The 20020-nt window shown below is 36.0% G+C and overlaps 1 pseudogene; it reads left to right on the forward strand.

Moving 5' to 3' along the window:
• The first annotated feature begins 573 nt into the window (after window positions 1-573).
• Window positions 574-20020, forward strand: part of LOC102731563 (large ribosomal subunit protein uL1-like) — a 34826-nt pseudogene continuing 15379 nt past the window's right edge.

Below are 20020 nucleotides of genomic sequence, written 5' to 3' on the forward strand. Positions count from 1 at the left end.
GTGCATATGTTACATTCTTATTTTTACATAGATACATACATATATACATAGATCTGGCTATAACCTCTTTGGCAGAATACTGCCTGCAAAGCCATAAGTGGTAGCCCTGGTTATAATCCATAACGAAGTAGTAAAATCAATTTTATGAAAAATAGAACAGGACAGAAAAAAGAGAATGCATTTCATATAGTAAAGATAAGTACTGTTTTGTGAGACACATTTATCAGTTATGTGTATGTCTCTGAGTGTATACATTGTGATGTATTATGTATTTCTTACAGGGAATCATGTTCATAACAGTTGGGAAAATCTTCCAATAAAACAGCATATAAAAAGTATAGAAAAAATAAAACCTAGACTCTGAAATGCATTCCTTAATTTATATGTTCAATAAATATCACTAGTACAACAGTGAACAAGACAAAGTCTGTGGAATCATGGAACTTATGTTACAGTGAAAAATCAGAAAATAAACAAGTAAACAAAATGTATACATGGTGTAATCTCTAATGATAAGTGCCATGAAGGAAAGAAAGGAAGATAAGAGGATTAGAGAATGAAACCAGGGATAGGATGGGGGCTATAGCAATACACCTGTTAAAGGTCACTGAGGAGGTAACATCTGATCCGGAACCTGAATGGTGCGAGGAAGAGCATTTTAGCCAAGGGCACAACAAACGCAAAGTCCCTGAGGTAAGAACAAGATCAGCATGTACTGAGGAACTGCAAGAAAATCAGTACAATTGGACTGGGATGATCAAGGCAGGGAGTGGTTGAAATGACCAGAGACAGTGAGGGAGAGGCAGTTGCAAATTATGTGGGACCCTGTCAGCTTTACAAAGAACTATGGATTTCATCCTAAATATGATGGTAAAACTGCTTGGAGAACTATGGAATGATTTCTATTTCTAAAAAAGCTCTCCAGGTACTATGTAAAGAATAGATAGACTATGGTGAAAATGTTAGAGTTGAAAAAAAGAGAGGGAGGGAGGGAGGGAGGGAGAGAGAGAGAGAGAAAGAGAGAGACAGGGAGACTTGTATGAAGCCAAGACTAGGTGACAATAGCTTGGTGTAGGCCAGAATAACAGAAGGATGAGAAATGGTTAGAGTCATGATACATTTTTCCCAGCATGACCTGCTGATGGAGTAAGTTATGAGTATTGGAGGAAAGAGACATATCAAGGATGATTTTTTTATTTTTGGCCCTAACAGTTCTGTAAATGGTGCCAGGCTCTCTTACTGATGCATGGAAGGCTTAAGGAGAGAGGGTGGGGGGTGGATGATTGGGTAATTAGGCACTTACACTTTTTTTCTGATTAATATATTACCATTATTATAGCATTCCAAAAAGTATCAAATAAGAAATTGCTAGGATCTAGGCCCTGCACTAAGTGCTAGGAATATAAAGTCAAAACAAAACCATTGTTTATGTAAAGAAAAATAAAACAAAACTAAAAATTGTAGTATGGTGTAATTGGTACTACAAGTGCATGAAAAGGATATTTGAGCAGCAGAGAGTAAAGAATCTATATTAGTTTGAGGGATTATTAACTATTTCCAATAAAGATGAAGCTGGAGCTGTGTTTCAAAAGATAGGTGGAAATTAACAAGAAAAACAACTGGCATGAGAGATGGAGGGAGAGTGGAGGCATTTAGTAGAGCATGCGTAAATGCATAGAGAAATTAAACACATTTATTTGGGAAACCAGAAGCTCCCTGGATGAAGGGTCTATGTTGAGTACTGGCAAATGATATTGCTAACATGATAGGCAGGGACAAGATCATAAAAGGTCTTGTCTAGCAAGCTAGGAGTTTGATTCTTACTGAAATCTGTAAAAAGACACTACAGGTTTTAAATCAGAGGGAATAACATGATTAGATAAATTAGATGGAGACCAGGCCACCATTGAAAAATGCAATAAGGATGCTGTTGCAATAATCAAAAATAGAAATGGTGAGATGGTAAAACAAGGCACTGATAGCAAAGATTGGAAAAAGAGAGATTAAGTTTCCCCTCAGGTAAGGAAAGTAAGCAATTCAAGGTGAGTGCTCTATGAGAGAAGTAGATGATATATACATCAGTCGGTATTGAGAGTGCAAGCAGATTACACTTTCGATCCATTTTGTGGCTGGCCAGGAAATATTAAAAGAAGTCCATTCATAACACTTAATCACATACCTTGCCTAGCCCTAGATTTCTCTAACTTGGATTTTTCCTATGTTGTCAACCTCTTACACTCTGGGCTCCTAGATTAGGTCCTGATTTTTACCATAATAAACTCCTTGATCTTTATTTTTAATTTGATCTGTACACTTCCTTTTGCTCCATTACAAGTAGTGTATGGTAGAGTCAAGAGCAGTGGCAGAGGAAAGAACAGTGGTGTAGACCCCACAACTGGTGCAGGATCAGCCACCAACTAGCTATATGACCTTCAACAAGTTTCGACCTTTCCAGTACAGAAGAGTTTTCATGACAGGGCTATTTGTCATTGTGAGAAATCTGAAACATTCAGAATGCCCAAATATTCAGAATGCCCAATATGTGATTGATTAAATATAAATTTTTGAAAAATCCTAAAATACAATACTGCATTAGAAGTCATGCTTTTAGAATATTTAATAATATAGAAAATGTGCATGATATAGTCCTACATAAATAGAAAGCAGTTTATAAAATTGCATATTTTGTTTTAAACTACAAATAAATGGATGTTGAAAAGATATATAACAAAATGACATTAATGCTTATATCTATGAACAGTGACTATGGGTAATTTTTATTTTCCTCTGAGATTTTTCTGTATTTTTTTGTATTTTCTATAACAAAAATGGCTAATTTTATAATCATGAAAAAAGAAATTAAAATGATCTATGGTCTTTCTCATCCTGAAGAACAATTCAAATATAGTATAGATCTGATTAGGGTAAATTCAGCAGCAAGTATCAGAAAACTCAATTAACAGTGTCTTAAAGAGACTTCCACTTCCACTTTGGTTAAAGACAGTTACAGGGTAATGTCCTTCCATCCTAACAATGAGAATAACCCAGATAACCTATACAGTCATAACTGTGTGTGGGTGTGTGTGTGTTTTAATCATCACAGACCTGAGGATGCAAAGAAACCTAAATAACTGAAACCTAGAGGGTGACAAACTCTTCCCACAACCACTTTCATTCTTGGAGGAGCAGTGAGGGAAGAAGGACAAAAGTAAAGAGAAATCACTGCGATGTTTAGAAACTTTAAGGCCAATATGGACAAGCATGACAGGTTAGAATTCAGGAGGCAGCAGCCACATGCAGAATCTATACCCACCTACCAACACTGCCATAGGCCTTTCCTGAGTACTCACATAGAAGACTGGGTAGAGCCAAGAGCCTGAGGAATGTTGAGGGCAGGGTCAGCATATCCCCTCAGAGCATGAATCAATGGCTGCCAAAGGCTGGGGGAGAGCAGAAGAGCTGAGAGAGACCACTTCCGGATGACCAAGCAGGCAGGGCCAGCCAAAACTGGGGGCAGAGCCAAAGAACTGAGGAAAAATTCCTCAAGGGAATTCAGGCCTTCCCCAAATCTACCCCTTTAGCCCTCCAAACCTGAGTACATGGCAACAGCAGGGAGTGAGGGGACAGTGTCCTAAAGCACCAAAACCTGGGCTCAACACTGGAGAGCTGAGGATACAAACAATAATCCAACCAAGTGGCAGCCTGCTGGGAACATGCTATGTCCCATGGCTTAAAAGCTGGTGGTAGACTATAAAGCACAAGAGTTATAAGAGTCTCCCGGTGCTTAGATTTCTAGTCCTGCTGAAGGAAATGTCTTGATCTCGATCTCCAATCATTTCAAGTCGGAGTGGAGCTTTGGATCAAACTTGATCTCAGTGGAGATTTGGATCAAACTATAGTGAGAACAGTCTCAGGTCATCTATAGATTAGGTTGACTCAACCCCTCACCCTAGAGGCCAGAGAGAAAAATGAGTCTGCTCTCTTCTAAGTTTTACTATTATTTACTTATTAGTCTTTACTATTTTTTTAAATATAATTCCTTACATACAATAAAAAAGATGACACATATAAAGAAGCAAGAAAATATGACCCATCAATAGAAGCAGATCCAGAAATGGAATAGATATTAGAATTATCAGACAAGGACTTTTAAATAATTACGATGAATGTGTTAAATGAAAAGGGAAAAGCAGACAATATAAGTAAACAGAAAGGAAACTTCATCAGAGCCATGGAAATCATTTTTAAAAAGAGCCAAATGGAAAAAGTAGAAATAAAGGGGATATCAGAAATCAGGGTTCATTTGGTATTATAAGCATATGGAACACAGAATAGAAAGACTAAGTGAACTCGAAGACAATTTCAACAGAAATAATACAAACTGAAACACAGAGGGAAAAAAAATAGAACAGAGCATCTGAGGTCTGGGAGAAAACAACAAACAATATAATATATGAATAACTGAAGTTGCAGAAGGAGAGAAGAGAGAACAAGAGCTAGGAAGAATAGTAAAGAGATAAAGACAAGAGTTTGCTGAAGGTGGTAAAATACATCCACCATAATCCACAATGAATATATCCACCTAGAAATCCCAACCAAGTAGAATAAATACCAAGAAAACCACACCTAGACACTTTATAATGCGACTACTAAAAGCCAACGATTAAAAAAAAAAATTAAGGAACATACTCAGAAAAGAAAATGTCTTACCACACATCATAAAATGTCTGGAAATGGAGTAGTTCCCGAATTGACTAGTTGGGCATCTAACCCAGGACAAGAACCAATATTCTTCCCATCTTTCCTTTTTGCCTTATTTAGCAAAGAGTCTGTTCCTTCTGTGATCAAAGATGTTTACAGGAGCACCAGGAAGCAAATCACTGCACACATCCAAATGCCAAAATAGAGAGAGGGTCTGATTCTTATATCTGCTCTTAAGAAACTTCCCATAAACTTCCTGGAACACTAGCTCTTCCAGCTAGAGTGGTACCACATGTTCATTCCTAAACTAATCACCAGCAAAGAAGAAATAATTGATTGGCTTAGATTAATTAGTATTGACTCTTGAAGCCTCTCCAAAACTATGTAGTCCTTCACACCTTTGCCAGAAACAGACTTCTTTTAGCAAAGAAGTAAAGGCAAGGTACAATTGTTGGATAGAAAACCAGACGTGGCATTTAATAAAATGAAATTTTACAAGTGCAACAGGAAACCAAGGATGAACATAATCTTAAATCTTACAGTTGTATTAATAATGATTTCACTATGTCTTTGAATTGTTCCTGTCACAATTTGATTATTTTTATATTCTTACATTTCATTCTACAATCTCTACTGTGTGGGGGAGATACTGAAGAGGCATTGTTTCTGTTCCCAGAGTTTGCTTTGTAGCATCAAAGGGTAGATGTAAAACAAATGAATGTCATTGGAAGGCATGATAGCAGAGCAAGGATCTGACTTCAGCAACTCACTTACTAAGTTACCTTGAACAAATTACCTAAACTCTCTAAGCTTTAGGATCTGCATCAGTAAGAGGAGCTGATATGTATCATTCTCATATAATTATGGTGAATTTTAAATTGATGATTCATAAAGTGATTAGCAAAAGTATTCAATAAACATTAGCTATTATTATTGTTTATCAATGTGTTTATAAAGTTCAGTAGGTGTACATAAAAACAATAGTTGAGAAAGTCAACACCGAAACGGTAAATCTTAAATATATATGGATACATGAGCTGTTCAACTATTTGTAGAGAAGACTAGGATAGCAATCAAAGGCATTTCTAGAAGAATAACCAGTTTGGGAAAAAAGATACAGAAGAATGAAAAGTGAGGGAGTAGGGATCCAGGAAAAGCAAATAAACCTCAGTGTAAGCTCTGTGAATAGACTCTAGGGCTAGGAGATGAAGCTGTGAAAGAACACTTACGTGAGGCATGGAACCTCATGTCTGACATGATTATGGTGTCAGACTATTCTGTAGGCAATAGGGAATCATTAAAGAATTTTTTTAAAGGTAGTAATAATGGCTACCATTTGCAAATATCATTATGGCAACAGTGTGTTCAGATGAACACTGAGAAAGGGAGAGACCAGGGAGATAGAGTGTCTGTGCCAGAGACAATACGACATATAGGAGACGTGCAGTAATCTACTTGAGAAATCACGTGGCCTAAACTATGACCGTTAGGAAAAGCTGGAGGAGGAGAGGGTATGAGACTTGTTACAGAAAAGTTTGATTCTCAGGAGACAGGTCAGTTTGAACACTAGAAGCTTGAAGTTTATGATTAAAAATTGAAAGGCAGTGGAATGACTTTCAGTTACAGATAGTAACAAAAATAATAGTAGATAAAGTATTGAGAAGTAGATATTCCATAAAACGTTTGGATTGTGAGAATGAACATTTGAAAAAATACTATTTGTGGCCAGTAGGTACTATTAAGCTACTTAAAACCAGCCTGAATGTTTAAGTAAGATAAATATTTCTTTTCAGAAGAACAGGACAATTTTGTTTATTAACTTAATTAGGAAGTCTTTTCTTTAAAAAAAAAAAAAAGGAGAAGTTTACATTAAAGCTCAATCCGTTCCTGGTTGAGCTGTTACAAATGATAAATTAGCAGATTGTAAGGTAATGAGATTTAAAAATATCTAGTCTAATCTCTATTGCTTAAATTTAAATTTCTCTCATATTTGTTTCCCTTTGGAGATAAAATAAAACTGCTTTAACCTTATATTTAGGATATGGTTCTAATGGAGAGCACACCTAAGTGTCTTCTGGATTGACCACTCAAATTATAAATAAATTAGCATTTCCTCTTGGACAAAATCTCTTTCCCCATTAATCCTAGTGTTTTGACAATACCCTGAATCCCTCTTTCAAGTCTTTTCCAATCATTTTGGAGCAGTCTGTCAGGGTTATTCATTAATCCTCACTCTATATAAAGCAAAGCAGTCATAGGCTTTATTCCCATTTCACAGATAATTTATTTATTTAGGCAAAATTCTCTAACACATAATGCCATTCAAAAGTAATTTTTATACAAAACTTATTACATGCATTCTTGGCTGTCAATTATAAAAGTGGAAAACTTTTCTGCTTTCTATGCTTTTCTGCAACTCAGTTAAAAACACTTGAGGCTATAACCTGAAATTTAGTACATTGTTGGTGATTTTGTTACATTTATCAAGAACAGAGCAACCCCATATTACAATTTCTATGATATTGTAATAGTACAGTGTGCTTTATTGAAGAACTATATTCTAGTGACAATTTAGGCTTTAAGAATCTAAGGAGTATCAAAGAGAGTGGGGTCCAGTTTAGCAGACATTTAAAGTAGCAGGCTCTAATCTCAGCTCTGATACTGGTTGTACTTCTTTGGGCAGTTCATTGAGAGCCGTCTGCACCCATCTGTACATCTTTAAATTGGAGATCATGGTCCCTGGATCTACTTCACTCAAAGAAGGCTGTGTGAATGGATGCAATCATTTGTCTCCAGAAAATGAGTGAAAGAAAACCACCTCCTATTTTATAACCATGATGCAGAGGACTCCTCTACTGTAGATATTTTTACTGGTTTTTAATAACAAGTAAGAAGTAATTTCTAAATCTCTACTTTTTACACCTTACAACTCCAGTTCATTGGATTAAGTGGTTTCTGATCCTTGCAAAATGCTTAGGTAGCAACAGAAATTTCTTTCAACTGCTACCATTTCCCCTTTGTGTTCATACACAGCAAAACTAATGCTATCCATTAGAGGTGAAGTAATTAAGTGTGTCTGCTAGATACTCTGATCTAAGGCACAAATAAACTCCAAGTTACTTCCCTATGCCAATTGCAATCTTTTATAATGCCTTCTCAAGTCCATCAGAAAGACCACTCTACTATACAAAAACAACTATAGAAAACACCAATATAATGATGTGGAGGTGGGATTACTTGTGTTAAACACCATTATAACAACCAAATTGAAATTAAAATCAAACTACAAGTGAAATATACATATTTACATAGTTTACAAATTGTGGCCTAACTTTGGAGCTTTGGTAGGAGTGCTTAGTTATTTCAAGATTCTGCTATTTACATTCTGATCTGAGAACAGGCTTATACTGTAGGCACTAAAGAGCTTCCACCCAGGCTGCAACATGAGCCCAGTGTCTGTCTACTAGAACTTATATTGGAAGTTTAAAATTCTGGTTATTACCCAGGCTACGAATCCACAGATACCTTTATTTGAAGGACACTTAATAGCTTATTAATTTACAGTCTGCTTTGCTTTCATCTGTGAACATTGCATCTTCCTTCATTCAGGCTGGACCCCAGGAGCCTGGCACGTTGTTCATACAAGAGAGTAAATTCCCATTTAGCCAATGCAAAGCTGCTCTTGGAATCCACATCTCTGGCCACAGTTGTGTTTATGCTTAGTATCTGGTTTCAGTTATCTTGTTTGGTGCCATTTTGGACTGTGATCTGTTTGTTGCACTTATGAAGTTTCCCATTACGGAACGGTGAACAGGGCCACGAAAAGGTGGCATAATGAGGTGAGGCTCAGCACTTCCTAGCCCTATGGCCCTCAATTACTACACTTTGCTTGCCAACTATTTCTTGGCATCTAATTTAATTTGGGGACTTGACTAAGCATTTAATTGAACTTGGAGAACTCCTTTCAAATATTTATACCCACTTTCTCTTTCTCCTCCTGCCGTATCATCAATAATTCTGTACCACATTTTAGATCAGCTCCACTTTCATTTTTTCCAAAATGCTTGCCATTCCTCTTTTTCTATTAAATATATTGCTCACACCCCAAATCCTAATAAGGCTTCATTTTTTAAAAAAATAGTTTGTCTTCCTTTTCTTCTAAACCTTTTCCTGCCTCATTTCAGCAGAAGAATTCTATACTTTCTCTGTCCATTTTATCCAACTTGTATCTCACCTCTATGATAGGTTTCCTATAAAAACAGGCAGCACAAAGGAAAGAACAATGGATTCCTTATGCTGGTCGCAGCCACATAAATTTCAATATTCTTGTCTCTGATCAAGACTCTACCCACTCAGTTCTGTTACTCTAAGTTACATTTAATGTGTCCTTGAATTTCATCAACATCTACAATGTCATGACAATTTTTACTCCTTTTCTCAATCTATCAGGGTTCTCCTGGTTTTATGTCCTTCTGCAATTAGCATCGGCCTCATAGGTCATCATGTTACTTAGCCTTTTGTTCATGCCTCTGAGCCCATATTGGTGCTGGAACAATCCAATCATTATCCCTTCTTCACTCTGATACAAATACACACAGGGAGAGGAGAAGTCAGTACCTCAATGCACATACAGTTTCCAACTTCCTTTGGAATTGCAACGTTATCCATCTATATTTTCTTCACCCCCTCCTCTTTTACTTCTCTCATTGTTCCCACCAACCTTTTCCAGACATTATTCAAAGTCCTGAAATCACAGAACCAATTCTTCCAATCCCACTTTTAGCTGGGAATTTTCCCTACTAAATCCTTATGTTAATAATTGATAAATAATGATTTTATTCACAACACCTGTAGTATTTTGAAAAACATAGTGCCAGTGCAAACATTAGCAAGCCAAATGAATATAATAGGCAGTGCAGGAATAAATGCAATAATATATAAGAAAATATTCAAATTCATAGGGAAATAGATTATTCAGTAATGATATTGGAACAACTGGTTAGCCATTTGGAAAAAAAATATATAAAATGAGATCTCTTCCTCATTTCTTCCACCTAACAATAATAACAGGAATATAAATAGTAATAATTCTTTTTGCATCAATGCAGTCATGAATTTACTCATAGAAAGTGACTGAAATATTTATAAACAGGCTTTAGGAAAACCCTACTAACCATGTCATAAAAACTGCAAACAAAAATTAAAATGTGGACAGATTGATTATATCAAAATTCTGTTTTGAAAAATAAGACAAACATAAAACAAAGAAAACACAAAACCAAGATGGCACAAGTATGTTATTGCAGCATTATTTGTAATAATGAGGAATTAAGAACAGTTTATATATTGACCTATATGGGACTAATTAAATAAATTACAGTATATACCTATTGTGAAATACTATACTAAAATTAAAACTGAAGTTAGAGTATACATGAAATTGGAAGACAGCCACAACGTATTATTGTTAATGAAACAAAAGGAGGGTAGAATACAGTATTAAAATATTAAATCAGTATGTATGTATGTATGTATATGTATCTATGAAGATATATATGTGAATTTCTTTTTTTTTTTTTAAAGATTTTATTTAGATAGAGAGCATGAGAGGGGGGAGGGTCAGAGGGAGAAGCAGACTCCCTGCCAAGCAGGGAGCCCGATGCGGAACTCGATCCCGGGACTCCGGGATCATGACCTGAGCCGAAGGCAGTCGCTTAACCAACTGAGCCACCCAGGCGCCCTATATGTGAATTTCTATAATAGGAGGGTTGAAAGAACTTGGATTACTGAGTTCATATAATATCTCACCCTCTACTTTTAACATGTTTTATGTGACAGGCTGTATTCTGGGCAATTAAAAATACTATTTTAAACCAATTTATAGGCTGGGAACAGCCTCAGAAAGTGTGAGCAACTTGCCTTTAAATAAAAAGGTAAGGCAGTGATAACACCAGAACCCTGGATTCTTACCCTTAGTCCAGTAGTTGGTCCACCACATGATAGCTGATTCTAAAGAGAAGATAATCATTTCAGTCCAACCAGTTATTTTCTATCTCCACTAAAGCAAAGAAAGAAAATAAATGAGATTAATCTACTAGTGTAGATGCTATAAAAATTTTCTTTTTTTTTCTTTCTTAGTATAAAGAAACTGATAGTGAAGTACTAAAATAGGGACCAAGTAAAGTACCTTCCACTGATTTATCTGCAGCCTTGCCAAGGAGTTAACACTGCTAGTGTGCTTCCTGACACTGACATTTGTTGCTTTAATATAGGTGTATAAGATGGATGGAGCATAGCCTAGGACGTATGAAACAGGCAACATCTACCTCAGCTACTTGAGAACAGCTACGGAAAAGATGCTTCTTCCCCAGCTTGTGATTCAATTCCATGAATCTCACCTCAGCCTCCTGTTCCCCAAAAGATAAGCTTGATTCATATAGGGGATCTAGGTAGAGGGGGAGAAACATGGAGGTGGGAGGGGGTGCTCTGCTTACATCCAAAATGGAGAGGAAAAGCAGGATCACTCATTAGTCTTTATCCAGATGACTCCTCTTTTAAGAAAGAGGTAGCTTACTAAGAGTTTTACTTCACAGTCAGAAGCTTCATTAGGAAAAAAGGGGAATTCACACAAAATCTAGAACCGTTGAATTAAATCCAAATATTACAGGTGTCACAATTACAAGATTCAAAATAAATCCAAAATGGTGAAGGGGGAAAGAACTTATTATTTATTAAAAACTCACTGTGTTGTATGCAACTAGGTCCTTTATACACATTTTCTGACATGTTCATCCTCACGAAAGAGTTTACATGACCTGAAACCCATGTAGGTAAGAAGCCAGCTTGAAATACCTGAGAACAAGAATTACCAAGCACAAAACTATCTACCTATATTTCATTAGTTATTTCTCAGGTGATTATATAGAAAATCTCTGGCAAAGATATGGTATCTGGGTCAACCTTCTCATCTCCATGATATTTCATTCTGTTAAGTAATGACACGGATTCTCCTATTTCTGATAAAAGTCTTTATTCGTGTTTGCTATTTTTCTTCAACTGAAGTGGTGTACAGCTTCAAATTAAAGTAGATAAATGGCACTTTTATATTATAGTTCAGGTAAACAGCGAAAGTCAGAAGAAGGTAAATGCAGCAGTTCCATTGGGCATAGATTCTCCTAGCACGGAAGTCGGCTGTGTTATTTTGCAGACTGTGATAACTTCAGTGCAGCTCTGCTAGCCAGGGATGCTGTTCAGAAAGTCTCTCTACAACACATTTTATATTATTGCAGTTGGTCTACTAAAGCAACATGCTTACTTTTTAGTAGATGATGTTTGGAATACAAGTACATGATAGGTGATATAGCCAAGAGTCAAGGTTAAAGTTACCATTGCAGATGCTTAAATCAATTCTTTGAATAAATTGATTATCAGTTGTTTAAAAAATATGTATGCAAGGATCTCCAGAGCCTGGTCTTTCTTCAGATTTGACAACTGGTTTTAATGTATGTGTTAGAAAACTATGGAAACTATTGTACTGCTTATGGATACTTGGATTAATAGATTTAAATCTTTTAGATTAAACATCAAGTGCGTACTGTCACAGTATTGTAAATATAAAATTCAACATATGTTTTGACCATCTAAGCTGGAATTATCTGCAGAAGAAAGAGAACATGAAGGACATTCATAAGGATAAATTCCTAAAATTGCAATATAGAGATACACACACATATATATATTTATATATACACAAAGTATGTTTGTGTATATATATATGTTGTTGTCAAACTATCGGTTTAACAGTTCTCTAATTTCCTTATTTCTATCTTTTTTTCTTCTAGTTAGTGTGGGATCATCTATAGTTCACACTAACTGTGTGTAATGAAATATGAAGACATTTCTTACTGCACTGTTAACTTGGGTCATTTCTTTTAAGAAATTGAGGGACAACATATGCTTGTCTGAGCATGTTATGCAAATTATTGGCATAAAAGGATTTTTAACATGTAGGTAGTGTAAAACATGTCATAGTGACAATTCTTACATTCAGTGTTCATTTATACCGACAATTACCATGGTTATAACGCCTTTCTACATATAGCCATTTTATATGCATGTTGAAAAGCAAGGCATGAACATGTACCTGCAAGATATTGGAATTAGATCCTCAATACTTTATCTTCAAGTTGGGGCTTGGACTCTGTAATTTTCTTCTGTTTATAAAATTGCATATATGAGGATACCCCAGCAAGGTGAGTTTGTCTAGTCAGAATGTTTGAAGCGGAAATATGTTAACATAGAAAGAATTTTCCCTCGGCTCATTTTAGACTCAGTCACATGGTCAGAGGCTGGAATTTATACCAGACATTCTCAGAAATCTTCTAGTAGCCATATTATTGCTTTCTTCAAAGGACAACTGCACATTGCCTATTTTCTAGCTGCCTTTGCAACACTGTTCTGCTCACAACACACAATCCCCATTTTTAAGATGTACTTTACTAAACAAGTTTTATATTATAAAGCAGAACAATATGAATACCATCTATGCAATCTGCTATTCTGTGTTGTCAGATATGCCTTTTAAAGAAGAACTCTATAGCAATCAATCACGTGACACAGTAAGGTCTCTTTCTCTCTCTCTTTATAAAGAAAAGAATACCATATTTCATCTATGAAGGAGGCAATATAAAATGCTACTAAAATATCAGTATGATTTTTTAGTCATTTGCAAATGCACAATTTCCCACATTTGCTAAAATAAGGTCTCAGAATAAATGCTTGTCAGTTTGAACAATTGTGTGGGGATGGGACAGATGGGCAGCTGTTTTTTTAATCCCAGATTTTGTTCTTTTACTTTAAATAATGTTGAAAATGTTTTTTTCAATTGTGAAAAAATAAACATAGGCTGCTTTTAAAAAAGAAAATAAAGTGATAGATATTGAACTATAATGAAAGATAGTTCTTATGATGTGGATTAAACATCTCTTGCTCTTTTAACAGAAAACAATAGATTTCACTGGCTGTATTGTGTTGATACTGATCATTATTTATACTACAATTGCTATGACCAACTGTCTTTTTAGTTTTATAGGAATAGACAAAAGTTCCGATTAAGTCAAATTTGGATGATCAGCAGGGCATCATTATTTCACTGTTAGTGCTTATGGATTTTTCTGACAATTTAATCCCAAATGTGAACTCCTTTCTTAGCTGTACAATGCAATATGAATTAATCTAAACTAAAACTATTTTTAAAACCATTTTGTTCATACAAAAAACACATAAGAATGCCTCTATTTTTAAATCAGCATTTCTTTCTTCTATCATAATTACTTCCTCATATTATGAAAGAATAAAGATTTAACTAATGCCCTAACTAAATTGGTCGAAGATTATAAATAATGACTTTTCACTAGGTACAAATCTTCTGTAATTAGAAAGGGAGGCAAATAATCTGTAATGAATGAACTGTATTTAATATGTAAGCACTGAATATTGAACACAGATGCCTCTACACTAGTGCTCAAGTGAAAAAAAAAAAAAAGAAACAAAAAACTACATTTATCTCCTTTCCTGGGCAGAAATTCCATGTTCCAGAAAGGTAAAACACTCAACTTGGAAAAGTACTGCCCCCGCCCCCCCCACAAAAAAGAGTAATTTTAATTAGCTGAAGACCAAAATGCCTTTAAAAGAAAGATTTTAAATAGCAAAATGGTCATTATCCCATTATGTTATGTGAGATTATTCCAGATAATATAGCTGACCAGAAACTATTTCTGTATCCTACTCAAAAATCTGAATTTTTTTGACCTTCAATTAAGTAAAAATCATCTCATTGGTTAGTGCCATACCATGCAGCAATGCTGATGTGGGATAATTTTATGTAGGAAATATAGTTCTATTGAATGCTTTTAATGGATTGAATCTGTTAATGTAACAGTGGTTGATTAAAGAACCTATTTTAATATCTTAACTTTAAACAGACCACAATGCTTTATAACTCTAAATTGTTAGAATCCATTTTTAATTTCTTTAAAACTGATAAGCCTCCCTGCCCTTCCTTAATTTCAAATTTAATTAAATCCACAACAGAACCACACTGAAGAGAAAGGCCAGTTTTATTTACATAACATAACAATAGTAATAACAATAAGTGAGTTGCACTAAACCAACATCAGTCTTAACCACAAAATATTATTCTTGACCCCTTCAAAGAGCAGCCTTTTTTCCTACCCAGCCAGGAATAACATTCAATTTTGTATTAAAATAACTACTGCGACAGAACTCACAAATGAACAAATATATTTTTGGAAGTAAATCAGCACATTCAACATCACAATCATCACTACTATTTTTTTTCATAAACTGAGTAATCTTCCATCTTAACCCACAACATCAGCAGTGCTTAAATTTTATGTTTTTTAGATATTATAAAAATTACATATTAAGCTCTTAGGATGGGCAATGAGGAAATTAAGGTGCAGATTACAAAAACCTGGGGCATCAATAGGTTAAGGTGGCAAGATCAGAGAATGCAAGTGGTAGAATCAGCGTTTTCAAGCAGTTCCTTCCCTCCCAGGTTATATTCAGACTGGAGGCCTGCCTCCGGCAGAGTCAAAGGAGGAGCTTGCCTGGAGCAGCTAGTCTGGAGGGAGAGCCCCACTACTTTATTAACCAACTGCCGACTGTGGTTGCCTCAGACTCAGACTAAGATCTACTCACAGCCCGAGAGCTTTCAGAGTCTTTAGATTATGATGTTCACTGACCACAACATCATTCTATATGCTTGCAGAGTTAAGCACATATATTGGTTATTTGAGACTCAGAATTACTGAATTTCTGAGAGGCCTCCACCAAAGCTGAAAGGCAATCCACAATGTCAGTTGAATATTAGATACTTAAAACTATGTTCTCCCAATAGTGAATTTTCTAATCAATCCCTAAGAGTACTTACTGGCCATTAATTCACTGTTTTCACTTTCGCACAGCAATTCTCTTCCCATGATGCCCTTTACACACACACACACACACACACGCACACAAACGCACATGCACACACACAACCTTCTCAGAGTAAAACCTGACCTCCTTTGTTTTGGATGGAATCCATCCTTACAAAGAGATAACATTCCTATACTAATGCTCACTCTTTCTACTTTAGTTTTTATTTTCTTTAACTCTTATTTCTCCTTGAAATATGTTTGCATTTCCAAAACCTTGAAAATTCTTCCTCTTTGAAACCATTGCTCCACTTTAATCACTGTCCTATTCTTTGGTATTATGTTATAGCTAAGATCCTCAAACAAGCAACCTACCTCCAGACCCCACTGCTCTCACAGACCATCCCTTACTTCCTTAACCTCCTGTCATCTGATTTATGGACCCATCAATATTCTGACACTGCTCAATTAAATCATTTTTCTAATTGAATTGCATTTTTTTATTCGGATCCTCTTCAAATTCTCCACTACACTTTATACAGCTTATCTCATTTTTAGTTTCCATACTATCTGTGATTTTTTTTTTTTCTCTGTATCTCCCACCAACTGGGCTTTTTCTTCTTTCTACCCCTCAATTTAGTGATTCTCTTTGTTGTCTATCTGCTGATTTTCCTCTATACTTACATATTTTTTTTTACATTCAAGTGTTTTAATTATCTCCTCTACACCAAAATTCTTATCTCCTGGACATCTTACATCTTATCTCCTACTTTATCTCCTGTTCCATTCTCCAAAATTTATTATAGGACCCTTAGTTATTTACTTAAAAAAAGGACTGTTCATGCTTCTACCTATATGTCAGGCAGGCATTCTTCTAGACACCGAAAATAGAGTAGTGAAAAAAATAAAAATAAAAATTACCTGTCCTCAAGCAGTATGCATGCTATTGAGGGAGAAAGATAATAAACAGGTAACAGTAAAATATTAATATAATGGAAATGAATGTTAAAGGGAAAACATAAAACAAAGAAGGAATGTGAAATATCAGGGGTACACTTAAAATTTTAAATAGGCTGTCAAGTATGGACTACAGGGACAAATGTAGAAGCTAATATACCATTTAAAAAGTACTGCAATAATCCAGGAGAGAGATGATAGTAACATGGACCATATATAAGAAGAAGGAACCAAGATTAATACCAAAGTTTTTGATCCAAGTGACTGGAAGAATGTAGCCCCATTAACCAATATAGAAAAATGAGCAGAAGTTGCACACTAGCAGCAGAGTTTTAAGCACTTCAAGTGGGAGTTGTCTGAGAGATAAATGTATGTTGAATGGGCAGCTGGATATATAGGTCTGAAGTTAAGAGGAAGATTCTAGCTGCACAATACAAATTTTGTTGTCATAAACATAAAAATGGTATTTAAAACCATGAGAGGGAAAATTACATGACCTTGGAAGTGACTATAGGTAGAAAAGAAAGAAGGTGTAAGGATTAGAATTCAGGAAAATAAGGAGGAACTGGCAAAAGTAACTGAGAAGGAGTAGTCAGAGACATCAGAGAAATGATGGATATTAAGGGAAAAAAGCAATTCTAGGAGAAGGGTATCAATTGCATTCAATGCAATGGGTAGTGCAAATATGAGAATTGGTAATCAAAATTACCAATATGAATGTCTTTGGTGACCTTGACAAAAGGAATTCCAATGGACTATGAGAGAAAAACCTGACTGCAGTAAATACAAGAGAGAATGGTAAGAAAGAAATTGGTAACAGTAGATAGAGAACTTCTCAAGAAGTTTTGCTATAAAGGATAGAAAAACTTGGGAATATAGCTGTAGAACAAAATGGTATCAAGTGAGAGTTTTTATGATGAGTGAATTAATAGCATGCTTATATGCAAATGAGATAGAAAATATATGATGCTATTGAATATATGGAGAAATGCAGAACAGGCAAAAATGGATGGGATTTATGCACAGATGGAGACACAGCCTGCGTAGAAACATGAATGAGCACAGTAACAGGAGAGACTGTGCAATATGAGAGTATAGGTACTCTTAAGTGTGTGATACATCACTAGGAACTTACAGAAGTTCTCTTTAAAATGCTTCAGTTTTTTCGGTGAATGAGGAAACTGAGACATCAACTGGGAGTAAGGATCAAGGATGAGATACTAGGGGTTTGAAGAAATAGAGGAAATCATGAAAAATCATCCAGGAGAGTGGAAGGGAAAATGGATGAAGAAAATATAGTATGCTTGCATTAAGAGACTCCCTTAAAGCTATTGATAATGAATTTAAAATAAGATCAGTTATCAGAGCTGTGCGTTTTCCTTTCTTTTTTTTTTTTAAAAAAAAAGATTTTATTTATTTATTTATTTGAGAGAGAGTGAGACTGAGAGAGCGAGCCTAAGCGGGCAGAGGGAGGGGCAGAGGGAGAGGGACAAGCAGACTCCCCGCTGAGCAGGGAGCCCAATGCGGGGCTCAATCCCAAAACCCCGGGATCATGACTTGTGCCGAAGTCCAATGCTTAAGCAGCTGAGACACCCAGGCGCCCCTCCCTTTGTTTTTTCAATTACATTGAACTGTACTCATGTAAGTGCATTGCAGAAAGAAAGTTTTACTTTCTTTGAGTTACAGTTTCATCAGGAAAATATGATGAAGCAAGAGAGGCATGGGAGTCGATGATGTATGCAAGGGAGTGATTATAATGATAGGACACAAAATTTAAGGTGGGTATAGAAGAAAATGAGGGGATAGAATACTATTAGAAAATGAGCGGAAGTATAAAGCTGGTAGGATTGAGGCTAACTAGGTCTAGGTGGGGTTGAGGAATGCTATAGTTAGGATAATAAGGGTAATGTCTCAAAAGATAGGAGTTGAGAATCAAAGAGATAGATATTTGAAACTGAGTTGATGGCAGGGTCATTGCAACTGGGGGAAAAAGGCCAAGGGAATGAGCATTGAAGTAAGGCTGAGGTAGAGAGGAAAACACCATCATTTGGGGAAAAAAAGGTCAAGGAACTGAGAAGCCATAGTGTTAGAAAGTTTATCTGTGTGGATATTGAAATCAATAAGAATTATGAAAGAAGGCATGTTAGAGAGCATGACAGTGCCCCAGGGTGATGTAGAGATGACCACTACAAAAAGTAATGTTGGTATTTTCTAATTATAAAAATTGCAAAGTGATGATGATTAGGAAAGAAGGAGGAAAAGTAAGCTGCGAGCAGGAATGATTAACAAGGAAGACACATATCCCTTTGCAAATGTGTATTCATTCATTCAGTTGCTCAAGCACATTTTTTAGGTGTGTGGATTATGACAGGCACTATGCTAAATGTTTACATTCGGTGTCTAATTTTGACTCATGAAATAACTTTATGATGCAGGAATTATTATCTGCATTTTTATAGTTGAGCAAGCTGAGGTTAAATAATTTACTCAAGGTTATTCAGCTATTGTTTACTCTCTCTTATATTGTGTTTCTTTCATCCCAAAGTAATACCAGAGCAAGTTTCTTAACATGGAGGGATGACCACTTTGGCTGTGGCAGTGAGAAAAGCTCTGCAGACCCACTCCCTAGGGAAACAACTGATGAAAATTACACACATACAAAAAAAGCTTTAAATATTTGGAAGCTGTCCCAAGGCTTACAACAAATCAGGAAACATTTCTTCTTCAAGAAGATTTACTGAAATGGTAGATTTGTAGATTTGGAAAACAACAAAAACAAAAAAAATAATGAGAGTCTGCAGCTCTTGAGCCATGACCTGACCCCTTTCTGTCTCCCTCTCAGCTAAGCATGACAGAAGATCTACCCTGTGCAGGTACAGCTGCAAAGATAGGAATCCCACTCCCCCATGCTCCTAGTCAAGAGTTATGATTTCTCCTTGGAAGGGGCAGGCCACCAGCATTTCCTATTTCCTCCAGCTCCATGTTATAAAAACTAAATTCCAGATGACTGCATCTAAGAGTTCAAGGGCACCCTTTCTCTACCAAGTCCCCACTTGCAGGTCAGATGCTTTACCCCAGATACAGCCGACCAAGAATAATGTCCTTATTAACACTTCAGGTTGCTTATAATGGGGAGACTCCACATGGGGAGAGGTGTGTGGGAAAGATAAGAGGCTACTTATTCCCCTCTGTACCCCACTCATGAAGCAAGGATGTCACTCTGAAGAAGTGGGCTACTCTCTCCATCCCCAGTTCCAGAACGGTGGCTCAGAGATTGTCCTCAAGGGAAGCGGAGCGCCATAATGGAGACCGCCAGGGATCTCTCTTAAAGGAACTAAAGTTCAAGTCTAAGATTGCTCTCAAAAATAATGGAGATTTTGGTCATAAGCAATAAGAAGAGGCTAAGAACTCCATGAGATCAA

Source organism: Leptonychotes weddellii, chromosome 4 (genome assembly GCF_054177405.1).
Source record: "Leptonychotes weddellii isolate Sample4059 chromosome 4, ASM5417740v2, whole genome shotgun sequence".
NCBI lineage: Eukaryota > Metazoa > Chordata > Mammalia > Carnivora > Phocidae > Leptonychotes > Leptonychotes weddellii.